The sequence below is a fragment of the Carcharhinus amblyrhynchos genome, chromosome 7 (assembly GCF_965287045.1).
Source record: "Carcharhinus amblyrhynchos chromosome 7, sCarAmb.v2.hapA, whole genome shotgun sequence".
In the NCBI taxonomy this organism is placed as follows: Eukaryota; Metazoa; Chordata; class Chondrichthyes; order Carcharhiniformes; family Carcharhinidae; genus Carcharhinus; species Carcharhinus amblyrhynchos.
In genome coordinates, this window is record NC_137330.1 from 30,258,769 (window position 1) to 30,278,831 (window position 20,063).

Here is a 20,063-nt window from a genome sequence, read left to right on the forward strand (position 1 = left end):
CTTTTAATTTGAAGAGACTGACGGGCCAAAAAGTGTTTATGAATTCCAACATTCCCTCCATAAGGTATTTGGACCTCATGGCACTATTTTGAAGGTTAAACCTCACCAATTTAGAGCTGGCAAATGGAAAACAGGCATCCAGGGCAACCCGCTGATTTCAACCTGCCGCAGCTTGCAGGCCTAAATAAAGGCAGATTGCTGGATGGGGTCGTCTACTTCAAGAGGGGAGAGAGTGTCAGCGGAGGCAAGTAAATTGTTAATTCAGGAACCTTGGGCTGCCTGGCCACTAATTTTGTAGACTCAGCAAAATGGTGATTGCAGGAAAGGGACAGTACACATTTTCCTGCAATTTTCAAGAAGCTACCATCTCATTTCTAACATCCCAGGCAGGAAGCTTCAGAATATCCCCCTTAGCATCACTTCACAATTTTTGAGAAGTAATTCCTTTTTTTTGCTAATGAAACTGTATTTTGTAATTGGGCAAAACTGATGAGACTACTCCATATTATTACATCAAAACAGTTAAACATCACGAGTAAGATTGCCCTATTTTCCACAATTCCATACTATTGGCTCTGTCCTGACAGATTTAAAAGTGTCAACATTATTGCTCAATGCGCAAGGACAATTGAATGTGTGAAGATGAGACGATCGTGAATGGAAAGGAAAATGAGAAAATAGTCGAACAGCTGTCTTTTATACTTTTTTACTGAAGTAAAACCTCCAAAGATGCTTTTAGAGAGGGATATGAATATAAACCGAATAGGAATCGGAGAAGAGATTAGCAAGGCTTTCAGTGATCAAAGGATTTATCAAGCAGGTCAATGTGAATTACTCTTATTACAAAATTGACAGATGTTAGATTTTATAGAAAAGGAGAACAAAGGAAGATTGAAACTGGTGGAGAATGAAATTTCTGAGAGACAGATATTAAATGTTTCCCAGTGAATTTGATAAGGGGAAAAAGCTGTGTCACTGCCAAATGTGACATAATTTCTCAAAACATGAAAGCAATATTTTCTGTACTTAGAATAATTACAGTCTTGTAATTAGTTTGATATTTATTCATTGCTGCTGCTTCAATTTGTTCACTCATTAATATGCTATCTGCAGCTTTTGAAAAGTGTTATTGGCCAGAAAGCATACATGGGAATTGCTTCAAACAGTAATATTCTTATTTTGAACATCTTTCAAGATTATTTGAATTCAAATTTGACTAAGAAAGAAAAAGTATGGAATTAAAAGCTAGACTCATTAATTATGTCTTTGGGAAAAGGTTAGAGTCCAGCATAAAGGATGCAATAGCAGATCATTTAGAAACACATAATCAATGGAGAGGTGATGGCCGAGTGGTAATATCGCTAGGCTATTAATCCAGAAATTCAGCTAGTTCTGGGGACCCAGGTTCAAATCCAGCCATGGCAGATGGTGGAATTTGAATTCAATAAAAAAAAACTGGAATCAAGAATCTACTGATAATCGTCAGGAAAATCCATCTGGTTCACTAATGTCCTTTAGGAAAGGAAGTCTGGCCTCTGTGATTGGCCGTAAGTACTGGCCAGCCAGCAACACCCAAGTCCCATGAGTGAATAAGAAAAAAATCAAGCAAAGTTAGCATGGATTCAAGGAGGAGAAATCAGGCCTGACAAATGTATTTGAATAATTTGTAGGGGAAATGAGCAGGATAGATAAAGGAGAACCAATTGAACCAGAATATTTGAATTTAAAAAAAAAATTTGCTAAGATACCGTAGATGTTGGATAGTATATTAGATGGATAGGGGATTGGCTAACTGTTAGAAGACAGAGTTAGGCATTCTCAGGATGGTAACCTGTAACTAGTGGGTGCCAAAGGGATCTGCTTTGGCGCCACAATTATTTACAATATATATTAATGACTTGGATGAGAAAAGTGAGTGTAATGTTGCCAAGTTTGTGGTTTACACAAACTAGATGAGAAGGCAAGTGATAAGGATAACAGAGTTTACAGAGGGATATAGACAGATTAAGTGGGTGGGCAAAAACTTGATGGATGGAATATAGTGCGGGTAAATGTGTCAGGTGACGAAGGGGCTAACCCCGAAAGCTTGCGAGTATATTATCAAATAAATAGGTTGGACTAAAACCTGGTGTTGTCAGACTTTTTACTGTGTTTACGCCAGTCCAACGCCGGCATACCCACATCATACTGACTCAGAGCCAGAGATGTAAGCCAGTATGGATAAATTTTCTACAGCTTGTGACAACTTTGGACTCACCATCAACATTAAAAAGACCGAGGTCATGCACCAGCCTGCTCCTCATGCACTGTACACAGAACCCATGATCACAATCAAAGGGCAGAAACTACAGGCAGTGGACCAGTTCTCTTATCTTGGCAGCACCCTCTCCCAAGCAGTGACTATTGATACAGAAGTTAACTGCAGAATAACAAAGGCAAGTTCTGCTTTCGGTAGACTGCGTTCCACTGTATGGGAACGTCGAGGAATCAGCCCAGCAACAAAACTGAAGGTCTACAGCGCCGCAGTACTCACTACCTGCCTGTATGCCTGTGAAGTGTAGACTGTGTATTGAAAGTATGCAAGACAGCTCAATTGTTTCCACGTGACTTGTCAACGCAGAATATTAGGCATCAGATGACAAGACAAAGTACCAAACACTGAAGTTCTCTGTAGAGCAAGTTTACCATCAGTCCACACACTGCTGATGAGAGCGCAGACCCGGTGGGCAGGTCATGTCATCTGTATGTCAGACGAGTGTATACCCAAGCAGCTCCTTTTTGGGGAGCTCTCTGCTGGAAGATGCTCACAATGAGGGCAGAAGAAACGTTTCAAAGACATACTCAAGGCCTCCCTGAAGTTGCTTGACATAGGCACGACCACCTGGGAAATGCTGGCACAAAACCGCCCTATCTGGCACTGCCTCATCCACAAAGGCTGTCAAGCTTACAAAGTAAGTTGTATTGCTGAAGCACAACTTAAGTGCAAGCTACGCAAGTCCAGAGCCACCAGCGCAACAACTACAGTGTCTACACAAGTCTGTCCAGTATGTGCCAGGACATTCCGTGCCTGAATTGGCCTGATCAGTCACATTCGGACACACCGCAACCGGCCTCAAAATGACTAATGGTGTCAAGGTCCTCATTGATGACGATGGACGAACAACAGCCTAGATGTGATTCCAGACCAATCGCAATGCGGCTGACTTTTAAATGCTCTCTCAAATGGCCTAGCAAGCCACACAATTGTATCAAACCACTAGAAATTCTAAAAGGAATAAAACCAGACAAACCACCCGGCATCAACTGAGGCACCAGAAATGACAACAGCAAATTAACCCTGTCGACCCTGCAAAATCTTCCTTGCAAATATCTGGGGATTTGTGACTGGGGATTTGTGGCAACATGGTGGCACAGTGGTCAGCATTGCTGGCTCATAATACCAAGGATCCAGGTTCAATTCCTGTCTTAGATCACTGTCTGTGCGGAGTCTGCATATTCTCCCTGTGTCTGCATGGGTTTCTTCCAGATGCTCCGGTTTCTTCCACAGTCCAAAGTTGTGTGAGTTTGGTGCACTGACATTGTTAAATTCTCCCTCAGTGTACTTGAATAGGCGCCAGAGTGTGGCAACTAGGGGATTTTCACAGTAACTTCAGCCTATGTGTGACATTAACAAATAAATAAAAAATTGGGAAAGCTGTCTCACAGGCTAGTCAAGTAATAGCTTGACACTCACTGAACCATATCTTACAATGTCACATCACTATCACCATCCCTGGGGATGTCCTCGCTCACCAGAGCTGCAAGCCGTCACCCTCCAACCTCCCTTCATTGCCTTCAGTCCCTTCTCCTATCCCTGCCTTGGGCAGCCTTGATCCTCCCATTATTATCCTTGAACAACTGTCACCCATCACCTACCATCTAGTACCCATGATTCTCGCCCCTCGTTACCTTCCAACTACCTGCCATCACCCTCCTCTGACCTTCTCCAGACAAAAAAAGGACCTCCTACTCGTTTCGATTGCACCTTGAAGACTGCCTTGCCTGCTTCTTGCCACCTTTGACCATTTGTGAAAGTAAAGGCATGCATTTCACATTTGTTCTTGACTTAATCACAAAGATATCATTTAATCTGGTGTGTTTTGATGATATAGCAATCGGTTCCTGCCACTTGCTGCTGGGATCCCAGATCCAGCTCTAAGCTGCTGCAGACTTGTGTTGAAGATTTCATCCTGACACCGGGAAGCTGACATTTTGCTTCCTGCCAATCAAGTTCCCCCACCTGCATTGTTTGTAGTCTTCAGCAACACTATTATATTCTGTCCACAGATATTAGAGCAGCCCAGTTTTCTCCCTCAGTCCAAAAGATGTGCTAGTTAGATGGATTGGCAATGGTAAATTCTCCCTCAGTGGTATCTGAACAGGTGCCGAAGTTTGGCAGCGAGGGGATTTTCACAGAAACTTCATTGCAGTGTTAATGTAAGCCTACTTGTAACACTGATAAATAAACTTAAATATGTTGTTCTAAACTTTTATAAAACATATGCTCTTCCTCAGCCAGAAGCACTTTGTCAGGCAGTCACATACATTAGTGATGTTATTGGTTCTGATATGATTCCTTTTGGAAACAGGTACAGCACTAGTCACCTGCATGTTCAACTCAGTGTGTTGCACATGGCCATGTACGTGTTCATATTAGCACCAAACACTTCTCTCCAGCCTGACCTTTTTGATTGAAAACTATTTTAACTGGGTAAATTGGGCTTTTCATCGCACTTATGAAGAAGTTTTGGTGGTGGTGATGAAGCAGTTCTGAGGTAATTGACAGTCTCTGTGCCATAGAACTCCTACAATACAGAAGGAGCTATTTCGCCCATTGAATCTATACAGACCACAATTCCACACAGACACCATTCCCGTTTTTTCAGGCCTCTAACCCTATAAATTAGTCCAGAGAGGATACCCGATTCTCTACACTAGTAGAGAATCCCACCCTCCCACCTCCTCTAACCTAATTATAAGTGTGGGGAATTTTTTTTTATATTTTTTACTTTTTTTTGCTGTTACCTGTTACAGGGATGGCAGTTCGGGCAGTGTGCTGCATCTCCTGTGGGATGTATGTGGTGAGGGAATCCAGTAGTGTTTCAGGGGATTTTACTTGTAGGAAGTGTCTTAGATTGAAGCTTCTGGAGGAGCGTGTTAAGGAGCTGGAGGTGGTATTAGATGAGCTCCGCATAATTCGTGAGGCAGAGAGAGACATTGATAGGAGTTTTAAGGAAATAGTCACTCCTAGTAATCAGTCTTGGGTCAATGTCAAGAGGAGGGGAAAGAAGCATGTGGGAGGAGAATCCCCTGGGGTTGTTCCCCTCCAAAATAGGTTTTCGGTCCTGGAGGCTACAGTTGAGGAAGCATCAACTGGGGATAGCCAAAGGGAGCAGGACTCTGGGGGTGAGCCTATTGTAAAAGCTCAGGTGTCTAGGGGATGCAAGAGATTGGGCCTCGTGATTGGGGACTCTACAGTTAAAGGGACGGATAGGAGAGTTGGTAGTAAGGGTAGGGATTCAGGGCTGGTGTGTTGCCTACCAGGGGCTGGGGTCCGGGATGTGTCAGAGAGGATATTCAAGACTCTTAGGGGAGAGGGTGATCAACCCCAAGTTATAATTCATGTGGGGACACATGACATAGGGAGGCTAAGGGAAGGGGATATTAAGCAGAGTTTCATGGAGTTGGGATGGAAACTAAAGGCCAAGTCAAACAGAGTGGTTATCTCTGGACTCTTGCCTGTGCCACGGGATAGTTTAGAGAGGAATAGGGAGAGGGAAAGTTTGAACTTGTGGCTGAGGGGATGGTGCAGGAGGGAGGGGTTTAATTACTTGAGCAATTGGGGCTCATTCTGGGGAAGATGGGATCTCTATAAGAGTGATGGTATACATCTGAACCAGAGGGGAACAAATATCCTGGGGGGTAAATTTGTGAAGGCTATGCGGAGTGGTTTAAACTGATTCAGAGGGGGGGTGGGATCCTGGGTAGAGGGGGTGAAAGTGAGGGGGGCATAGAAGGGGATGGCATTGCACGGCATTGTGAGGGTGGGGCGGAGCGAGGTTTGAAATGTATATACTTTAACGCGAGGAGTATTCGCAATAAAGTGGATGAACTTGCAGCGTGGACCAGTACCTGGGACTTTGATGTTGTGGCCATTTCAGAGACGTGGATAGAGCAGGGTCAGGAATGGATGTTGCAGGTGCCGGGGTACAAGTGCTTTAGTCGGAGTAGAGAAGGAGGTAGAAGGGGGGGTGGAGTAGCATTATTGGTCAAGGACTATATCACAGTGTCAGAGAGGAAGTTTAATGAGGATTTGTCTGTTGAGGTAGTATGGGCAGAAATTAGAAATAGGAGAGGAGAGGTCACCCTGTTGGGAGTCTTTTATAGACCTCCAAAAAGTTCTAGAGAGGTTGAGGAAAGGATTGCAGAGACGATCCTGGTTAGGAGTGAAAGTAATAGGGTAATTGTTATGGGGGATTTTAACTTTACTAACATTGATTGGAATAGCTATAGCTCTAGCTCGTTAGAGGGGTCAGTTTTTGTTCAAAGTGTGCAGGAAGGTTTTTTAACTCAATATGTAGATAGGCCAACTAGAGGTGAGGCTATATTGGACTTGGTGCTGGGAAATGAGCCAGACCAGGTGCTAGACTTGGAAGTTGGTGTGCTTTTTGGTGATAGTGACCACAATTCGGTTACGTTCACCTTAGTGATGGAAAGGGATAGGCATGAACCTCGGGTCAGTAGTTTTAGCTGGGGGAAGGGTAATTATGAGGCCATTAGGAGAGAATTAGGAAGCATTGGTTGGACTAGGAGATTACAGGGACTAGGAACGTCTGAAATGTGGAGTTTTTTCAAGGAGCAGCTACTGTGGGTCTGTGATAGGTATGTCCCTGTCAGGCAAGGAGGAATTGGTAGGGCTAGAGAACCATGGTGCACAAAAAAAGTTGATTTGTTGGTTAGGAAGAAGAAGGAGGCTTATGTTCGGATGAGGCTTGAGGGCTCGGGTAGTGCAGTAGAAAGCTTTAGATTGGCTAGGAGGGAGTTGAAGAGGGAGTTAAGAAGGGCTAGAAGAGGGCATGAGATGACTTTGGCTGATAGGATTAAGGAGAATCCTAAGGCGTTCTATAGGTATGTCAAGAATAGAAGGTTGGTCAGGGCAAGATTAGGGCCAGTTACAGACAGTAGGGGGAAGTTGTGTGTGGAACCGGAAGAGATTGGAGAGGCATTAAACCATTATTTCTCTTCGGTGTTCACGCAGGACGATATGAATGTAGCTGAGGAGGTCACTGGGGTGAAGGGGTGTAAAATAGAAAGTATTGTAGTTGATACAGAGGATGTGTTGGATATTCTAGATGGGTTGAAAATAGATAAGTCCCCTGGTCCAGACGGGATTTACCCTAGGATTCTATGGGAGGCAAGAGAGGTGATTGCAGAGCCACTGGCTCTGATCTTCAGGTCGTCGTTGGTCTCTGGTATAGTACCGGAAGATTGGAGGACAGCGAATGTTGTCCCATTGTTTAAGAAGGGGAGCAGAGACTTCCCTGGGAATTATAGACCAGTGAGTCTTACTTCTGTAGTGGACAAGGTTTTAGAAAGAATTATTAGGGATAGGATTTATAGTTATTTGGAGAGTAATGAATTGATTAGAGATAGTCAGCATGGTTTTGTAGCGGGAAGGTCATGCCTTACTAACCTTATTGAGTTCTTTGAGAAGGTGACCAAAGAGGTGGATAGGGGTAAGGCAGTAGATGTGGTATATATGGATTTTAGTAAGGCGTTTGATAAGGTTCACCATGGTATGCTTCTGCAGAAAATGCAGATGTATGGGATTGGTGGTAATTTAGGTACTTGGATCAGGAATTGGTTAGCAGATAGGAGACAGAGGGTGGTGGTTGATGGTAATTATTCATCATGGAGTTCGGTTACGAGTGGTGTGCCTCAGGGATCTGTTTTGGGGCCACTGCTGTTCGTAATCTTTATTAATGATCTGGATGAGGGTATAGTTGGGTGGATTAGTAAGTTTGCTGATGACACCAAAGTCGGAGGTGTGGTAGATTGTGAGGAAGGGTGTCGAAGTTTGCAGGGTGACTTGGACAGGTTGCAGAGCTGGGCCGCGAGGTGGCGGATGGAGTTTAATGCGGAGAAGTGTGAGGTAATCCATTTCGGTAGGAATAACAGATGTGTTGAGTATAGGGCTAACGGGAGGACTTTGAATAGAGTGGAGGAGCAGAGGGATCTAGGTGTAGGTGTACATAGATCCCTGAAAGTTGGGAATCAAGTAGATAAGGTTGTTAAGAAGGCGTACGGTGTCTTGGCGTTTATTGGTAGGGGGATTGAATTTAGGAGTCGCAGCGTCATGTTGCAACTGTACACAACTCTGGTGCGGCCGCACTTGGAGTACTGTGTGCAGTTCTGGTCCCCACATTACAGGAAGGATGTGGAGGCTTTGGAGAGGGTGCAGAGGAGGTTTACCAGGATGTTGCCTGGTATGCAGGGGAGGTCCTATGAGGAGAGACTGAGGGATTTGGGGCTGTTTTCACTGGAAAGAAGGCGGCTAAGAGGGGATCTTATAGAAACATATAAGATGATTAGAGGTTTAGATAGGGTGGATGGTGATAGCCTGTTTCCTCGGATGGAGAAATCTAGCACGAGGGGGCATGGCTTTAAATTAAGGGGGGGTAGTTATAGGACGGATGTCAGGGGCAGATTCTTTACCCAGAGGGTGGTGAGGGACTGGAATGCCCTGCCTGCTGCAGTTGTAAATGCGCCTAGTTTGGGGGCGTTTAAGGGATTGGTGGATAGGTTTATGGACGAAAAGGGATTGGTTTAGATTAGTGGGTCAATGTTTTTTTTTTAAAAATAAGACTGGTCGGCGCAACATTGTGGGCCGAAGGGCCTGTTCCGCGCTGTAATGTTCTATGTTACCCCACACATTTACCTTGCTAATCCCCCTGACACTAACGGTCAATTTAGCATGGAAAATCACCTAATCCAGACATCTTTGGACTATGGGAGGAAACTGGAGCTCCAGAAGAAAACCCACACAGATACAGGGAGAAAGTACAAACATATAGTCAGTGACCCAAAGCTGAAATTGAACCTGGATTCCTGGTGTTGTGAGGCGAGCAGTGCTAACTGCTCAGCACTCTGACTGGTGGGTAAGGCAACACAGCACTAGGCACAATGCAACTGTGCCATCCCATAGTGAGCGTTGGCTTATTTCTAGAGTACTGAATTCTTCAGTACTCTAGAAATTTGTACTTCAGTACCGGAACACCTGGAGGAAACCCACACAGACACAGGGAGAACATGCAAGTACCTTTATCGAAAAGAGTGAGAGAGATCAGTTTTTGTAATGCCAGATGGGCTTTATAGGTTCAAAGTTATGCCATTGGGAATGAAGAATTAATAAGCCACATTTCAAAGATCTAACAAACAAAGTTATCACTGAATGACTGCTGTTTATATATCCAGTTATTCAGCTTCCATGAAAAATATCCCACCAGCTTTTCAATTCGTGTTTCATCTTCTTGTAACAACGATAGCACCAACACTCACATCACTAGTCAATTTAAATTGTTTGGCGTATTTAGATACTGCTAAAATCGGAGTAGTCACCGACACAGTGGGATATTTTTCACGGCAGTTGAGTAATTGTGCTGGCGGCTTTCAGTCATGAGGAGCATTTACTACATCTAAAAGGACTGTTTGATCAACTGTGGTTAAATAAATTTATGAAGGCAAAAGTTACATAGTTAGGCACATCATTGGACATAGTCAGATGCTCCCACAAGACATGAAGGTAAAAGCCATTGCAAAATTCCCAGTGCCACAACACAACCAGAAGTTTTGAAATTTCAGGCACCAAGGGTTTTTACAGAAAATTTGTACCAAATTTTAAATGTTTGGTTTGCTTCACTGACTGAACTATTAAAAAGGGACAAGAAACTTTAATGAATGTCAGAGTGCCAGAATGCACTCAACAATTTCAAAACTGTGTTGGCAACAGCCCCAGTTTTAGCAGCACCTAATTATGCCAAGCAATTTAAATTGGCTAATAATGTGAGTGTCGGTGCTGTTATTACAAGAAGATGAAACAAGAATTGAAAAGCTGGTGGGATATTTTTCACAGAAGCTGAATACACATCAGAAAAAATACTCCACCAATGAGAGAAATTTTAAGTCTGCTTTTAACATTGCAGCGTTTTGAAGTTTATGTTGCAAACAATTCTTCAAAGCAGTTGTTTACACAGATCACAATCATTTGACATTTTTTAAGAAACATTTTGAGATTGAAATGCTCGACTAGTCAGATAGCATTTGTTATTGTAGCTATTGAACTTACAGATTATATACATCTGGGTGGGAAAATCTGATTGCTGAAGTGTTGTCGAGAATTTAAATTTCAAAGAAGATTGGACCTTTTAATATCTGGGGAATGGACTGAAATGAACTTGATTGATACAGCAGACTTGTCTATATTGTCATGTCAATGCATGCATCTTATTTTGTAATACTTTAGTGTGTATAGTAATAGTAACTAATGTGAAATGGGTTGAGGAAAGGAAACTGTATTTTATCATTATGACAATTAATTTTCCCTTAGGGTGGAGATGTGAAGAAATACTCAATTTTTCAATATTTTCCCAAGATCATTGTGGTATTCTGTGAAATAGAGTGTGTGTGTGTGTGTGTGTGTGTGTGTGTGTGTGTGTGTGTGTGTGTGTGTGTGTGTGTGTGTCAATAGCTTGAAATACAGAATATTGACCATAAGTTTTAGGACATCAACAAAGGGCTGGGTGTGAAAGCAAATAATTTAGAGGGGAGATGAGCAGAGCTAAGATGGAGGACCTGTGGGCAGTCTGAATAAAAATTTACATTAGGAGATGAGGGAGATTTAGCTTTTATATTTCAAATGATACATGCACAACTGATATATTGTGAGAGTAGATAGAGCAAAGCAGGAAGTTTACTTTTACCTGAGAAGTAATTGGCATGACATGAGAGACCTGTACATTCTGAGAAAATGAACTTCTAAAGGAATGTGAAACAGTAAAGTTAAAGATTTTAAAAAAATGTATTTAAAGAGATGTTGAAGACAGAAGGTAGACCCTGAAGCAGTGTAAACTGGAAACAGCAGCTTTTGCCATTCTTTGAGAAAAAGTGTTTGTGTCTGCAAGCTTTGATTCATGTTTTAGCTCCCAACATTGGATGTTTGAGAGAGAGAGAGTAGACTGTGTATGATGTCCTCTATAGCAACAGCAGATTTGTGGTTGTATTATTGAAAATGGTTATAGATTAAAATCTGAGGATTGTTGCTAAAATGGATGCTTAGCTCTGAGTTAATTAGGCAGAAATATTTTGGGAAATGTTTTGTAGAAGTACTGTAGAACTGTGTAAATGTAATGTGTCTTTAATTTTAAAAGTTTAAATTTACATTTTTAAAATCTTCACAAATGGTTGAATGTTCTTTTTTCTTGACATAACATACAAATTGCAAATGGTTGTGATAGCACGTTCAAGTGTTCTTTTGGGATTTGGGCGACCTTCAACTTGTCACCTGCCATAACACTAAGCTAAATAACCTGCATCAGATTTTTCCTTCACTTTGCACTCTTGTCTGTTGCTCGTCATAGTGCATCAGCAGTGGTGTGCATATATTTTTTCAGCAGATTTAAATTTGAGGTTTTAATTTTGTAGTCTGGTTATTATTCTTTGTATTCATTAATATCAGTCTTTTAAGAAGTAGAGAAATTAAGGTTTCCTTTAATATTAACTATATTTTGGAAAACTTAAGCAAATTTATTGCTAAATTGTCAGTGGTCAATGAGCTTATCTCATCTCCATATCAGCTAATGTTGGTCATAAATATTGCCATCAATTGCCCTATATTTGCATTAGTGCAGCTTCTATACAGCCTGTAATTCAGAATCATAGAAATTCAGAATTACCTGCTGCATGAACCCTCACACTACATGTTTCCAAATGACTGGTTCTATTTGGTCACCTTAAACATGTTTGAAACTGTCCTTCTGAAGGACATGTTTGGTAGTACAGAGCTTGTATATTATTTAAAAAGAGAGACATGTCAAAGCTTTCCATCTTGCACTCATCAGGACACTTTGCAAGAATGCCAGTGTGAGGGGAAATCAACTTAGATAAGAAAATGCTGATTGGTTGGACTCTGGCAGAGATGATGCCATAGAGAATGCCCCAGTTGATGGTGACTGACAGCTGCCAGGCATTGTTTGAAATTTAAACTAGGCAGCTTGACCTTGACTGGTCAAGACATCACCCCTGGGGAATGAATCAGTGATTGGTTGTCAGTTATTTGTTTAACTGAAACTAGTGCAATGTGTACACTGGGAAAGAGCACCATAGTGGGGCTAATTGGATAGCTCTATAACTTTACAAGCCAAATAACTTCCTTCTGTGTTGTTTCATTCTACAGCACTTCTGTGCAAAACCTTTCAGTTTGGACACCAAACTGAGGCACAGACTGCTCTTTCAAATGGATGTATAGGATCCTATCCCATTTCCTGAGGACCACAGAAGAAAGTCTCCAGTATACTGGCCAATGTTTAACTCTTAGCCAATACTAAGAAAACAGATTGTCTATAAATTTAACTCATTGCTATTGTGGGACCTTGTGCACACAATTTGGTATTTAGGTCGACAAATATCAATGACTTCCTGTTGGTTTAATTCTTTGAGTTAATCTTCCATTCTTGTAGGTTGCATTTTCATTCTTCCCCTGCATGAGTATGTTACTGAAATGATCTGTTTATTCATCACGACCTGATAATCCACTGGCAAACAAATTCATGCTTGAACTAATTTCGCGTAAATTGTTAGATTTGCCGTGTAATTTTAATCCTTTTAAGTAGCTTTTATCCAGAGCGAATTCTCATAAGCACTCAGACTTAAAATTGACTTTACATCTTTTGAAGCTTTCATAAATAATAACTTGTATTTAGTGCTCTTACACACATCTTTGGCATACACATTCCTTTCACTGGAATGTCTGATCTCGAGTTGCCTGTCCATTTTATTTTGGCCAACTGCAAATCTGCTTTTTACTACAGTCACTTGTAATCCGGTTCAGATATCATATTCACCCGTATAACACTTCTTACACATTATTGGAACTGTTTTATTCACTGCTAATGATACTATCTAATCTGTGTCATTTTTATTTTAATATACTACGTTGATGTAAAGTTCCTTAGGTGGCTTGTTCCATTGCATCATCTTGCAAAATGATTGCATTTGCCACCTTTAATGTCACATTGTCCACATAATATTTTCTCCCTCAGTTTCTATGATGTGTTTTAGATTTCTCATTTCAATGTTTTTTAATCTCTTATTTTAAATTATAAAATCATAGAATCCCTATAGTATGAAGGAGATCATTTGGCTAACAACCATTCCACCAAGGCCCTATCCCCATAACCCCATGTGTTTACCCTGCTGTTTCCCCTGACAATGAGGGGCAATTTAACATGGCTAATTAATCTAATCTAACCTGCACATCTTTGGAGTGTGGGAGAAAACCAAAGCACCCAGAGGAAATTCATGCAGACATCATGAGAATGTGCAAACTATACAACTGTGCAGCCAGACAATTCCATTTTCCTTTTTCCCATGGCCCTTTGCCCTCAACTTTCATGGTTTCTGTTGTCTTTCAATACATTGTTTGTGTGTCACATCAAGTCTTGATCCAAAAGCAACTTTTTGTTTTGAGACATTCCATCTTAGCATTGTTGTTAGTTATTGTTAGTTCATTAAATTCCTGTCTTTTACAGTGCCTCCTTGATTTTGTTGCATTCCAGCCAGTGGTTTCTCTCATATCCAGTTCTTCCATTCATTCATCATATTCAGGCAGCACGGTAGCACAGTGGTTAGCACCGCTGCTTCACAGCTCCAGGTTCGCTTCCCGACTCAGGTCACTGTCTGTGTGGAATTTGCACATTCTCTTCGTGTCTGTGTGGGTTTCCTCCAGGTACTCCAGTTTCCTCCCACAGTCTACAGGTGTGCAGGTTAGGTTGATTTGGCCATCCTAAAAAATTGCCCCTAATGTCCAGAGTTGCGTGGATTAGAGGGATTAGTGGGTATAATATTAAGGGAAATGGGGGTAGGGCCTGAGTGGGATTGTGTTTGGTGCAGACTCGGGCTAAAGGGCCTCTTTCTGCACTGAAGGGTTCTATGATTCTATGATATTATGTTTAGAATTGCCATATCTCCCAAACTTATTCATATTATATCCAGTGCTAGATTCCTGCCTTCCTCACAGCTGATATCATTATAAATATTTAGTATCTTTTCAATAATATGTCAAGAAATGGATGATTTCAAATATTCACGTTTCTTTTCAGGTCCTAGTTCTGTCAGAAATCAGTTGACAGCATCATTCAAGCCTTTCTGATCTTCTGCAAGATATCTCATCGTTTAACTTTGAAGAACATGTCGCTATTTCTTTATTTAACACTTTGCCAGCATGAAGCTAACTTTTCTAACTTTTCTAACTTTCACTTAGTGATTCATAATTCACTGTATTTTTCTCTCACAAACCATGACAGGAAAGGGATAATATGAAGATTAGAATATTATATACAAGAGTTCTTTGCTTACTGATTTCTGCATACTGTCTGTGGGATGAAGGGGAGGGGTGGGTGGAGATGGCTTTAGTATGACTTCAGCCCCCTCAATGAACAGCAAGTCCCACCCTCAGTCTGACTGATCAGTGGCTCTTGAAATTCTGACAAAGTTCAAGGTGGGTGAAATGGCTGCCTTTTATATACCGGGTCCCCAAGAATGGTCTGCCTACCTGTCCTATGCCATCCATGTTGTGGCGTGGGCTGTATAGTCTACTGGTCAACTGGCTTGGCAATGAGTTCAGTTGACTTTAATTATTTATTTATGTATGACTGTTGAGCTGTAGAGTTCAGCACCTGTCCACCTATCGTATTACAGAAGATCTCTTGGGGTTGTGGGCTGGACACCTTTCATTTTTTTTTATGTGCCCCTCCCTATTGAAGACATGTCCAGAGTGGGAGTACCATAAAACCCAGCCCAAGTAATAGTAAAACACTGAAAAGAGGCTACACCACCCATTGAGTTTGACCGTACTTCAGTCATAGGGGCCTGAGGCCAACAATGGAAGTAAGAAAAATCATTCTACTTCAATATTCTTTCATAGATGGAAGGTCACTGACACTTCTGTCCAATTTCTGCATTAAATGCACATTTAAGTTCTGCTGCTGAACTCTTTTTCAAATGGAGCTGCATGAATATCAATTTAATAAGATGATTGAAGGTTGGTAGGATAAGTATGGGCATGGAGAATGATTGCATTCACATTGAATTAAATCAATTAGATTAACAAATTTAAAGAATTGCCAGTCAATATATGCTGTAGTAGCAAATATGAAGCATTGGGCAATATGTATGTATATTAACAAAAATCAGAAGGGATTGAACACAAATATTTGACCAGTTATTAACAATACTTTACATATTGTTAAGGCTTAATAGGGTGTTTTTAAAGCCTTTGTGTATTAAAATCTACATAACACACCAATCTTAATCCTTAGAATTGGTATGAAAAATCCCTCAAAGACCCTGTTTACATGAATTTAAGTGAGAATATACAAGCATGTTAAATTGCATACTTCATTCACCAACGTATACTGTTCCAAAGGACTGAGTTATGAAAGCTAGAACTCTGGAGTCTGTAACAGATTGGAAACACATTATGATCTGCAGTGGGTTTTACCATAACTCTTTAACTGAGCCATGGCCTGAGTGCTCCATTTCTGGCTTTCCTGATCTATCACAAAGGGTGGGCAGGGTGAAGTGTGACTCAAAGATAATTTTTTTGTTCAGTTCAAGGGACCTTAGTGGTATTTCCCCCCACCCCCCGGCACTGAGACTCTTACCAGGAGATGCTGCTGAGCGATCTGAGAGACTAAAATAAGGTGAGGACTACCACCCAAATCAAGCGGGGATGAATGGTAGTGACCGATGAACTCAAGAGCAGGAGCTAAGATCTCAAACCTGGGGTCAGAGGACAAAAATAGATAGCATGTCACTTGCAGCAAACCAGCCCTGCTGAGATGGAGGAGGGATGGGGCAGGAGGTGGTACTAGAGTGAAGGATGTGCCCTGCAATGGTGGGAACTATATTGATCTTTCTCAGTGTGTGACCATCAGGTTCATAAAGGAAGAAATTGTTCGAGGAGGTTATTACTTGGATACTAATTTAAACACACTCCAATCATTCCAGTTTGTGATTTAGCAAAAACAGGAGCCAACTCTTAATTTATTCAACAATCTCTCTTTATTTAACATTTCAGGTACTAACTCAAACTTAAAAACAATTCCAACACTTTTTTGCTGAACTTTAACTCTTGTTATTTAACTGAAAATAGATACTAATGGGTTTTAGAACTAGCCAAAGTCTATCTCTGATGTGGAATCTACCTTTGCAGTCTTCTCTAAAGAAGTTCCTTCACAGCTCACTTCTTGCGATAGTGGATCTCCATGGAATTATCACTGAAGACAAAGGCTGCACATGTCTTTTATCTACAAGTTATTTCACATCCTTCCAGAGGATTCTCTGATATCCAGCCAATTGTGTAACTGGAAACTGATCACATGAGTTGAACAGCCAACGAAATTACTTGTAAACAACATAATTATGCTTAATTCAGATTGCATGTAAAACCCATTAACTCGATGCCATCAGGTCTACCCCAGAGTAACTAATTTTCCATTTTTGATCAATGCAGGAAGCTTCAGATCACAGTTCCCAGGCCAGGTCATGACTCAGAGCAATTTTATAACCTGCATATGATTTTAATTACAATGTGACCAAAAATCCCAGCATCCTTAACCCTTGGTTAGAATAACCATTTTAAAGCCAATATTGCTATTATTGTAATTAAAATCATTATTCTAGTCCTTCTTTCTGCATCTACAAGGTTCACACATCAACAGTGAGTTGTCTTGAGAGCCTGAACTCCCTAAGACAGTGAGACTCCAACATACACAGAGAATTGATCCTCCAATGGTAGACAACCACTGGGATTTTCTGGTTCCCACCAAAGTCACTGCATTTTTGACTCTGTCCAAATTTTCAGTTGCTGCTGTCGGTGGTTCCACCATGGCCAAGTCTAGAAAATACCAGCCCATGTGTTAGGGATCTTGCCTCCTTCGTGCTGAATCGCAATAACTACCTCCTCTGTCCTGTGGAGTGTATGCATTGCCTCTGTCTTTATCAGGGACTTGTGCTTATTGTATTGGTATAATAGACTGCAGTGCTAGGAAAAGGTATCTGCTATTCTTGATGATATTGATGCTACTAATACTACCCTCCCTATCCTCCCACCCTCTTAATCCTCATCAGAAATCCAGCAAAAGCTGCTCCTATGTTGCAGTGAGATCTGACAGCAAGGGAGTGCAGATGAAGGAGTGTGAAATGCATGTAAACTGACATCCATGAAGTTTGAAATTACCTGTCAAACTGTGAAAACAAACATTCAGAAGAAATGTTGAGTGTACCAGGCTCTAACCTAGAAAAATTGCTCTTCGGTTTCATGTTCACTTCTTGAAGAGGATCCAGCCATCCCATTTGATACACAATAATCCCCCCACTGCTCTCTCTTGCCTGTTTGCTCCTGTCAGGTTTTACACAGTTGCTGAATTTTAAACACTGGCACTGGAAGAATCTGATAACATAAATAATTTAACTGAGATCCAGAGGGATTCCCCTACCACTCTGCCTCTCTCCCCCGACCCCTTCATCCTCTGCTCCTGTCTCAGTGAAACCTAGCAGAAGGTGGGGATATCAGACTTCTGACAACAGCCCTTCATCCAGATCCCAGTCCCCCTCTCACTGCCACCCTCTTTCCCCATCTTTCCCTTGGCTTTTAAAATGCTGCCAACCATCTAGATTTAATAGTTTTTGCTCATATCAATTTTCTGTGACAGCATATTTACTGCTCTTCTAAGGTTTTCAAATATGAATTCACCTTCGATTTGTTGTCAGATACCACCCAAGTGAGCTATACAATTTTTCATTCATCAATCTTGGGTCGTCTCTAACTTTTAACCCTTTAGCAAGTATGGGGGTACAATGGCACAATAGTTAGCATTGCTGCCTCACAGTGCCAGGGACCAGGTTCGACTCCTAGCTTATGTCACTGTCTGCGCAGAGTCTGCAACTTCTCCAATGTGTGTGTGTGTTTCCTCCGGGTGCACTGGCTTCTTCCCACAATCTGGAAGATGTGCTGGTTGGGTGCATTGGCAATGCTAAATTCTCTATCACTGTACTTGAACGGGCACTAGAGTGTGGCAACTGATTTTCACAGCAACTTCATTGCTGTGTTAATGTAAGCCTACTTGTGACACTAATAAATAAACTTATCAGCCATCCCTTTTCTTCCTCTTTGTCTTTGTTTTAAAAGTTCTGTTAACCTTGATTTCTAAATATTTCTTGCAAGATGTGTGTGGTCAAACTGTCCTGTGTTTCATGATACTTGGCCCAGGAACGTCAGATGCATCTCCAATCAATGCAGAAAATTCTGTTTTTGCAAAGTTGTTTTTGAATTAGAGAATGTTGGATAAAATTGTAGAAATATTTATGACTTTTAATCATTTAAAATTTGTGCACACTATACCAACTGTTCAGATTTTTTGAAAATTCCCTAATTAAGCATAAAATTAAGCATAACATTTACGCAAGACTGTAAAGGATTTTATTCTCTCTACTGCACAAATTATTGCAGTGCACTTTTTAAAATATTTGAAGTGAAGCTTTACTTTAGGAATGAAATAAATTTTGATCAAGATCAATATTGGACCATTCTATTGTCCTGCTATTAAAAACATAATTATGATCATATCAAATCCACAATGGCTAGCACTGCTGCTTCACAGCGCTACGGATGCAGGTTTGAATACTGGCTTGAGTCACTGTTTGTGTAGTGTCTGCACATTCTGCTCGTGAATGCCTGGGTTTCCTCTGGGTACCCTGGTTTCCTCCCACAGTCTGAAAGATGTGCTGGTTAGGTGCATTGGCCATGTTAAACTCTCCCTTAGTGTGCCTGAACAGGCATTGGAGTGTGGTGACTAGGGGATTTTCACAGTAGCTTCATTACAGTGTTAATGTCAGCCTACTTGTGCCACTAATAAATAAATTTTAAACATTTAAAATGACCCAGAAGTAAGAGAGTGTCGGTTGCATTCACAGGGTATCCAGTTTTTGTACATTTATGATTGGTATAGCCAGTCGTTTCAAAAAAAAAGCAGCAGTCCATCTTTGAGATAGAGAAGCTGTACGCGCAGAATGTATGTTGCTGACTCCCTCTCACCATAGACACAATTATAGAAGGCAAAGTGTGCATCCTTCATGTATTCTGACATCAATAATCAGTAAACCATTCTGATGTGACTGGACTTTAATATACAAGGACTGTAAATGTCTAGATGCAGCAGACACTCTCTCATAATGGATATCTTGTCTACCAGTGTCATCCAGGTGTGGGAATGAATAAAACATTAGTGTATTTGATTAATGCATTGTTACAACATGCCCATTTAATGCTCCTGAATATCACCTTTTCGGATAATGGCATTCCTTTTTTCACCAGTTTGTTGGATCATGTTGAATAGCTGTCATTCTTTCACTCTTTTGGAACTGATTACTTTTCACTGAAGTAATTATTTTTCCAATGATCTTGTGTAGAAATCAGCCAGAGGACAGTATATAGATGTAACACATACTAAATGTTGCCTGTATCAAAGATTTGTTGACAAGCCTCCCACTGGGAATTTTTTTTTGCTGTTTCAATTTCCAAAAACGTAACAACCATTGTGTTTGTCTTTCTTACGTAATGCGGCCTGATCTTTATTTGTGATAAAAGTTACCTTGTCTGCTTTTTATGACTTGTTTCATAAATTTTGATCGTACTGTTATTAAATTCCATCCTTTTTTGAAAGTGTGTGATTGAGAAAGCTTATTAG

The 20,063-nt window shown here is 41.0% G+C and overlaps 1 protein-coding gene across 1 annotated transcript in view; it reads left to right on the top strand.

Moving 5' to 3' along the window:
* sntg2 (syntrophin, gamma 2) overlaps positions 1-20,063 on the top strand; it is a 221,215-nt gene that overhangs the window by 6,899 nt on the left and 194,253 nt on the right. The window lies entirely within an intron of this gene.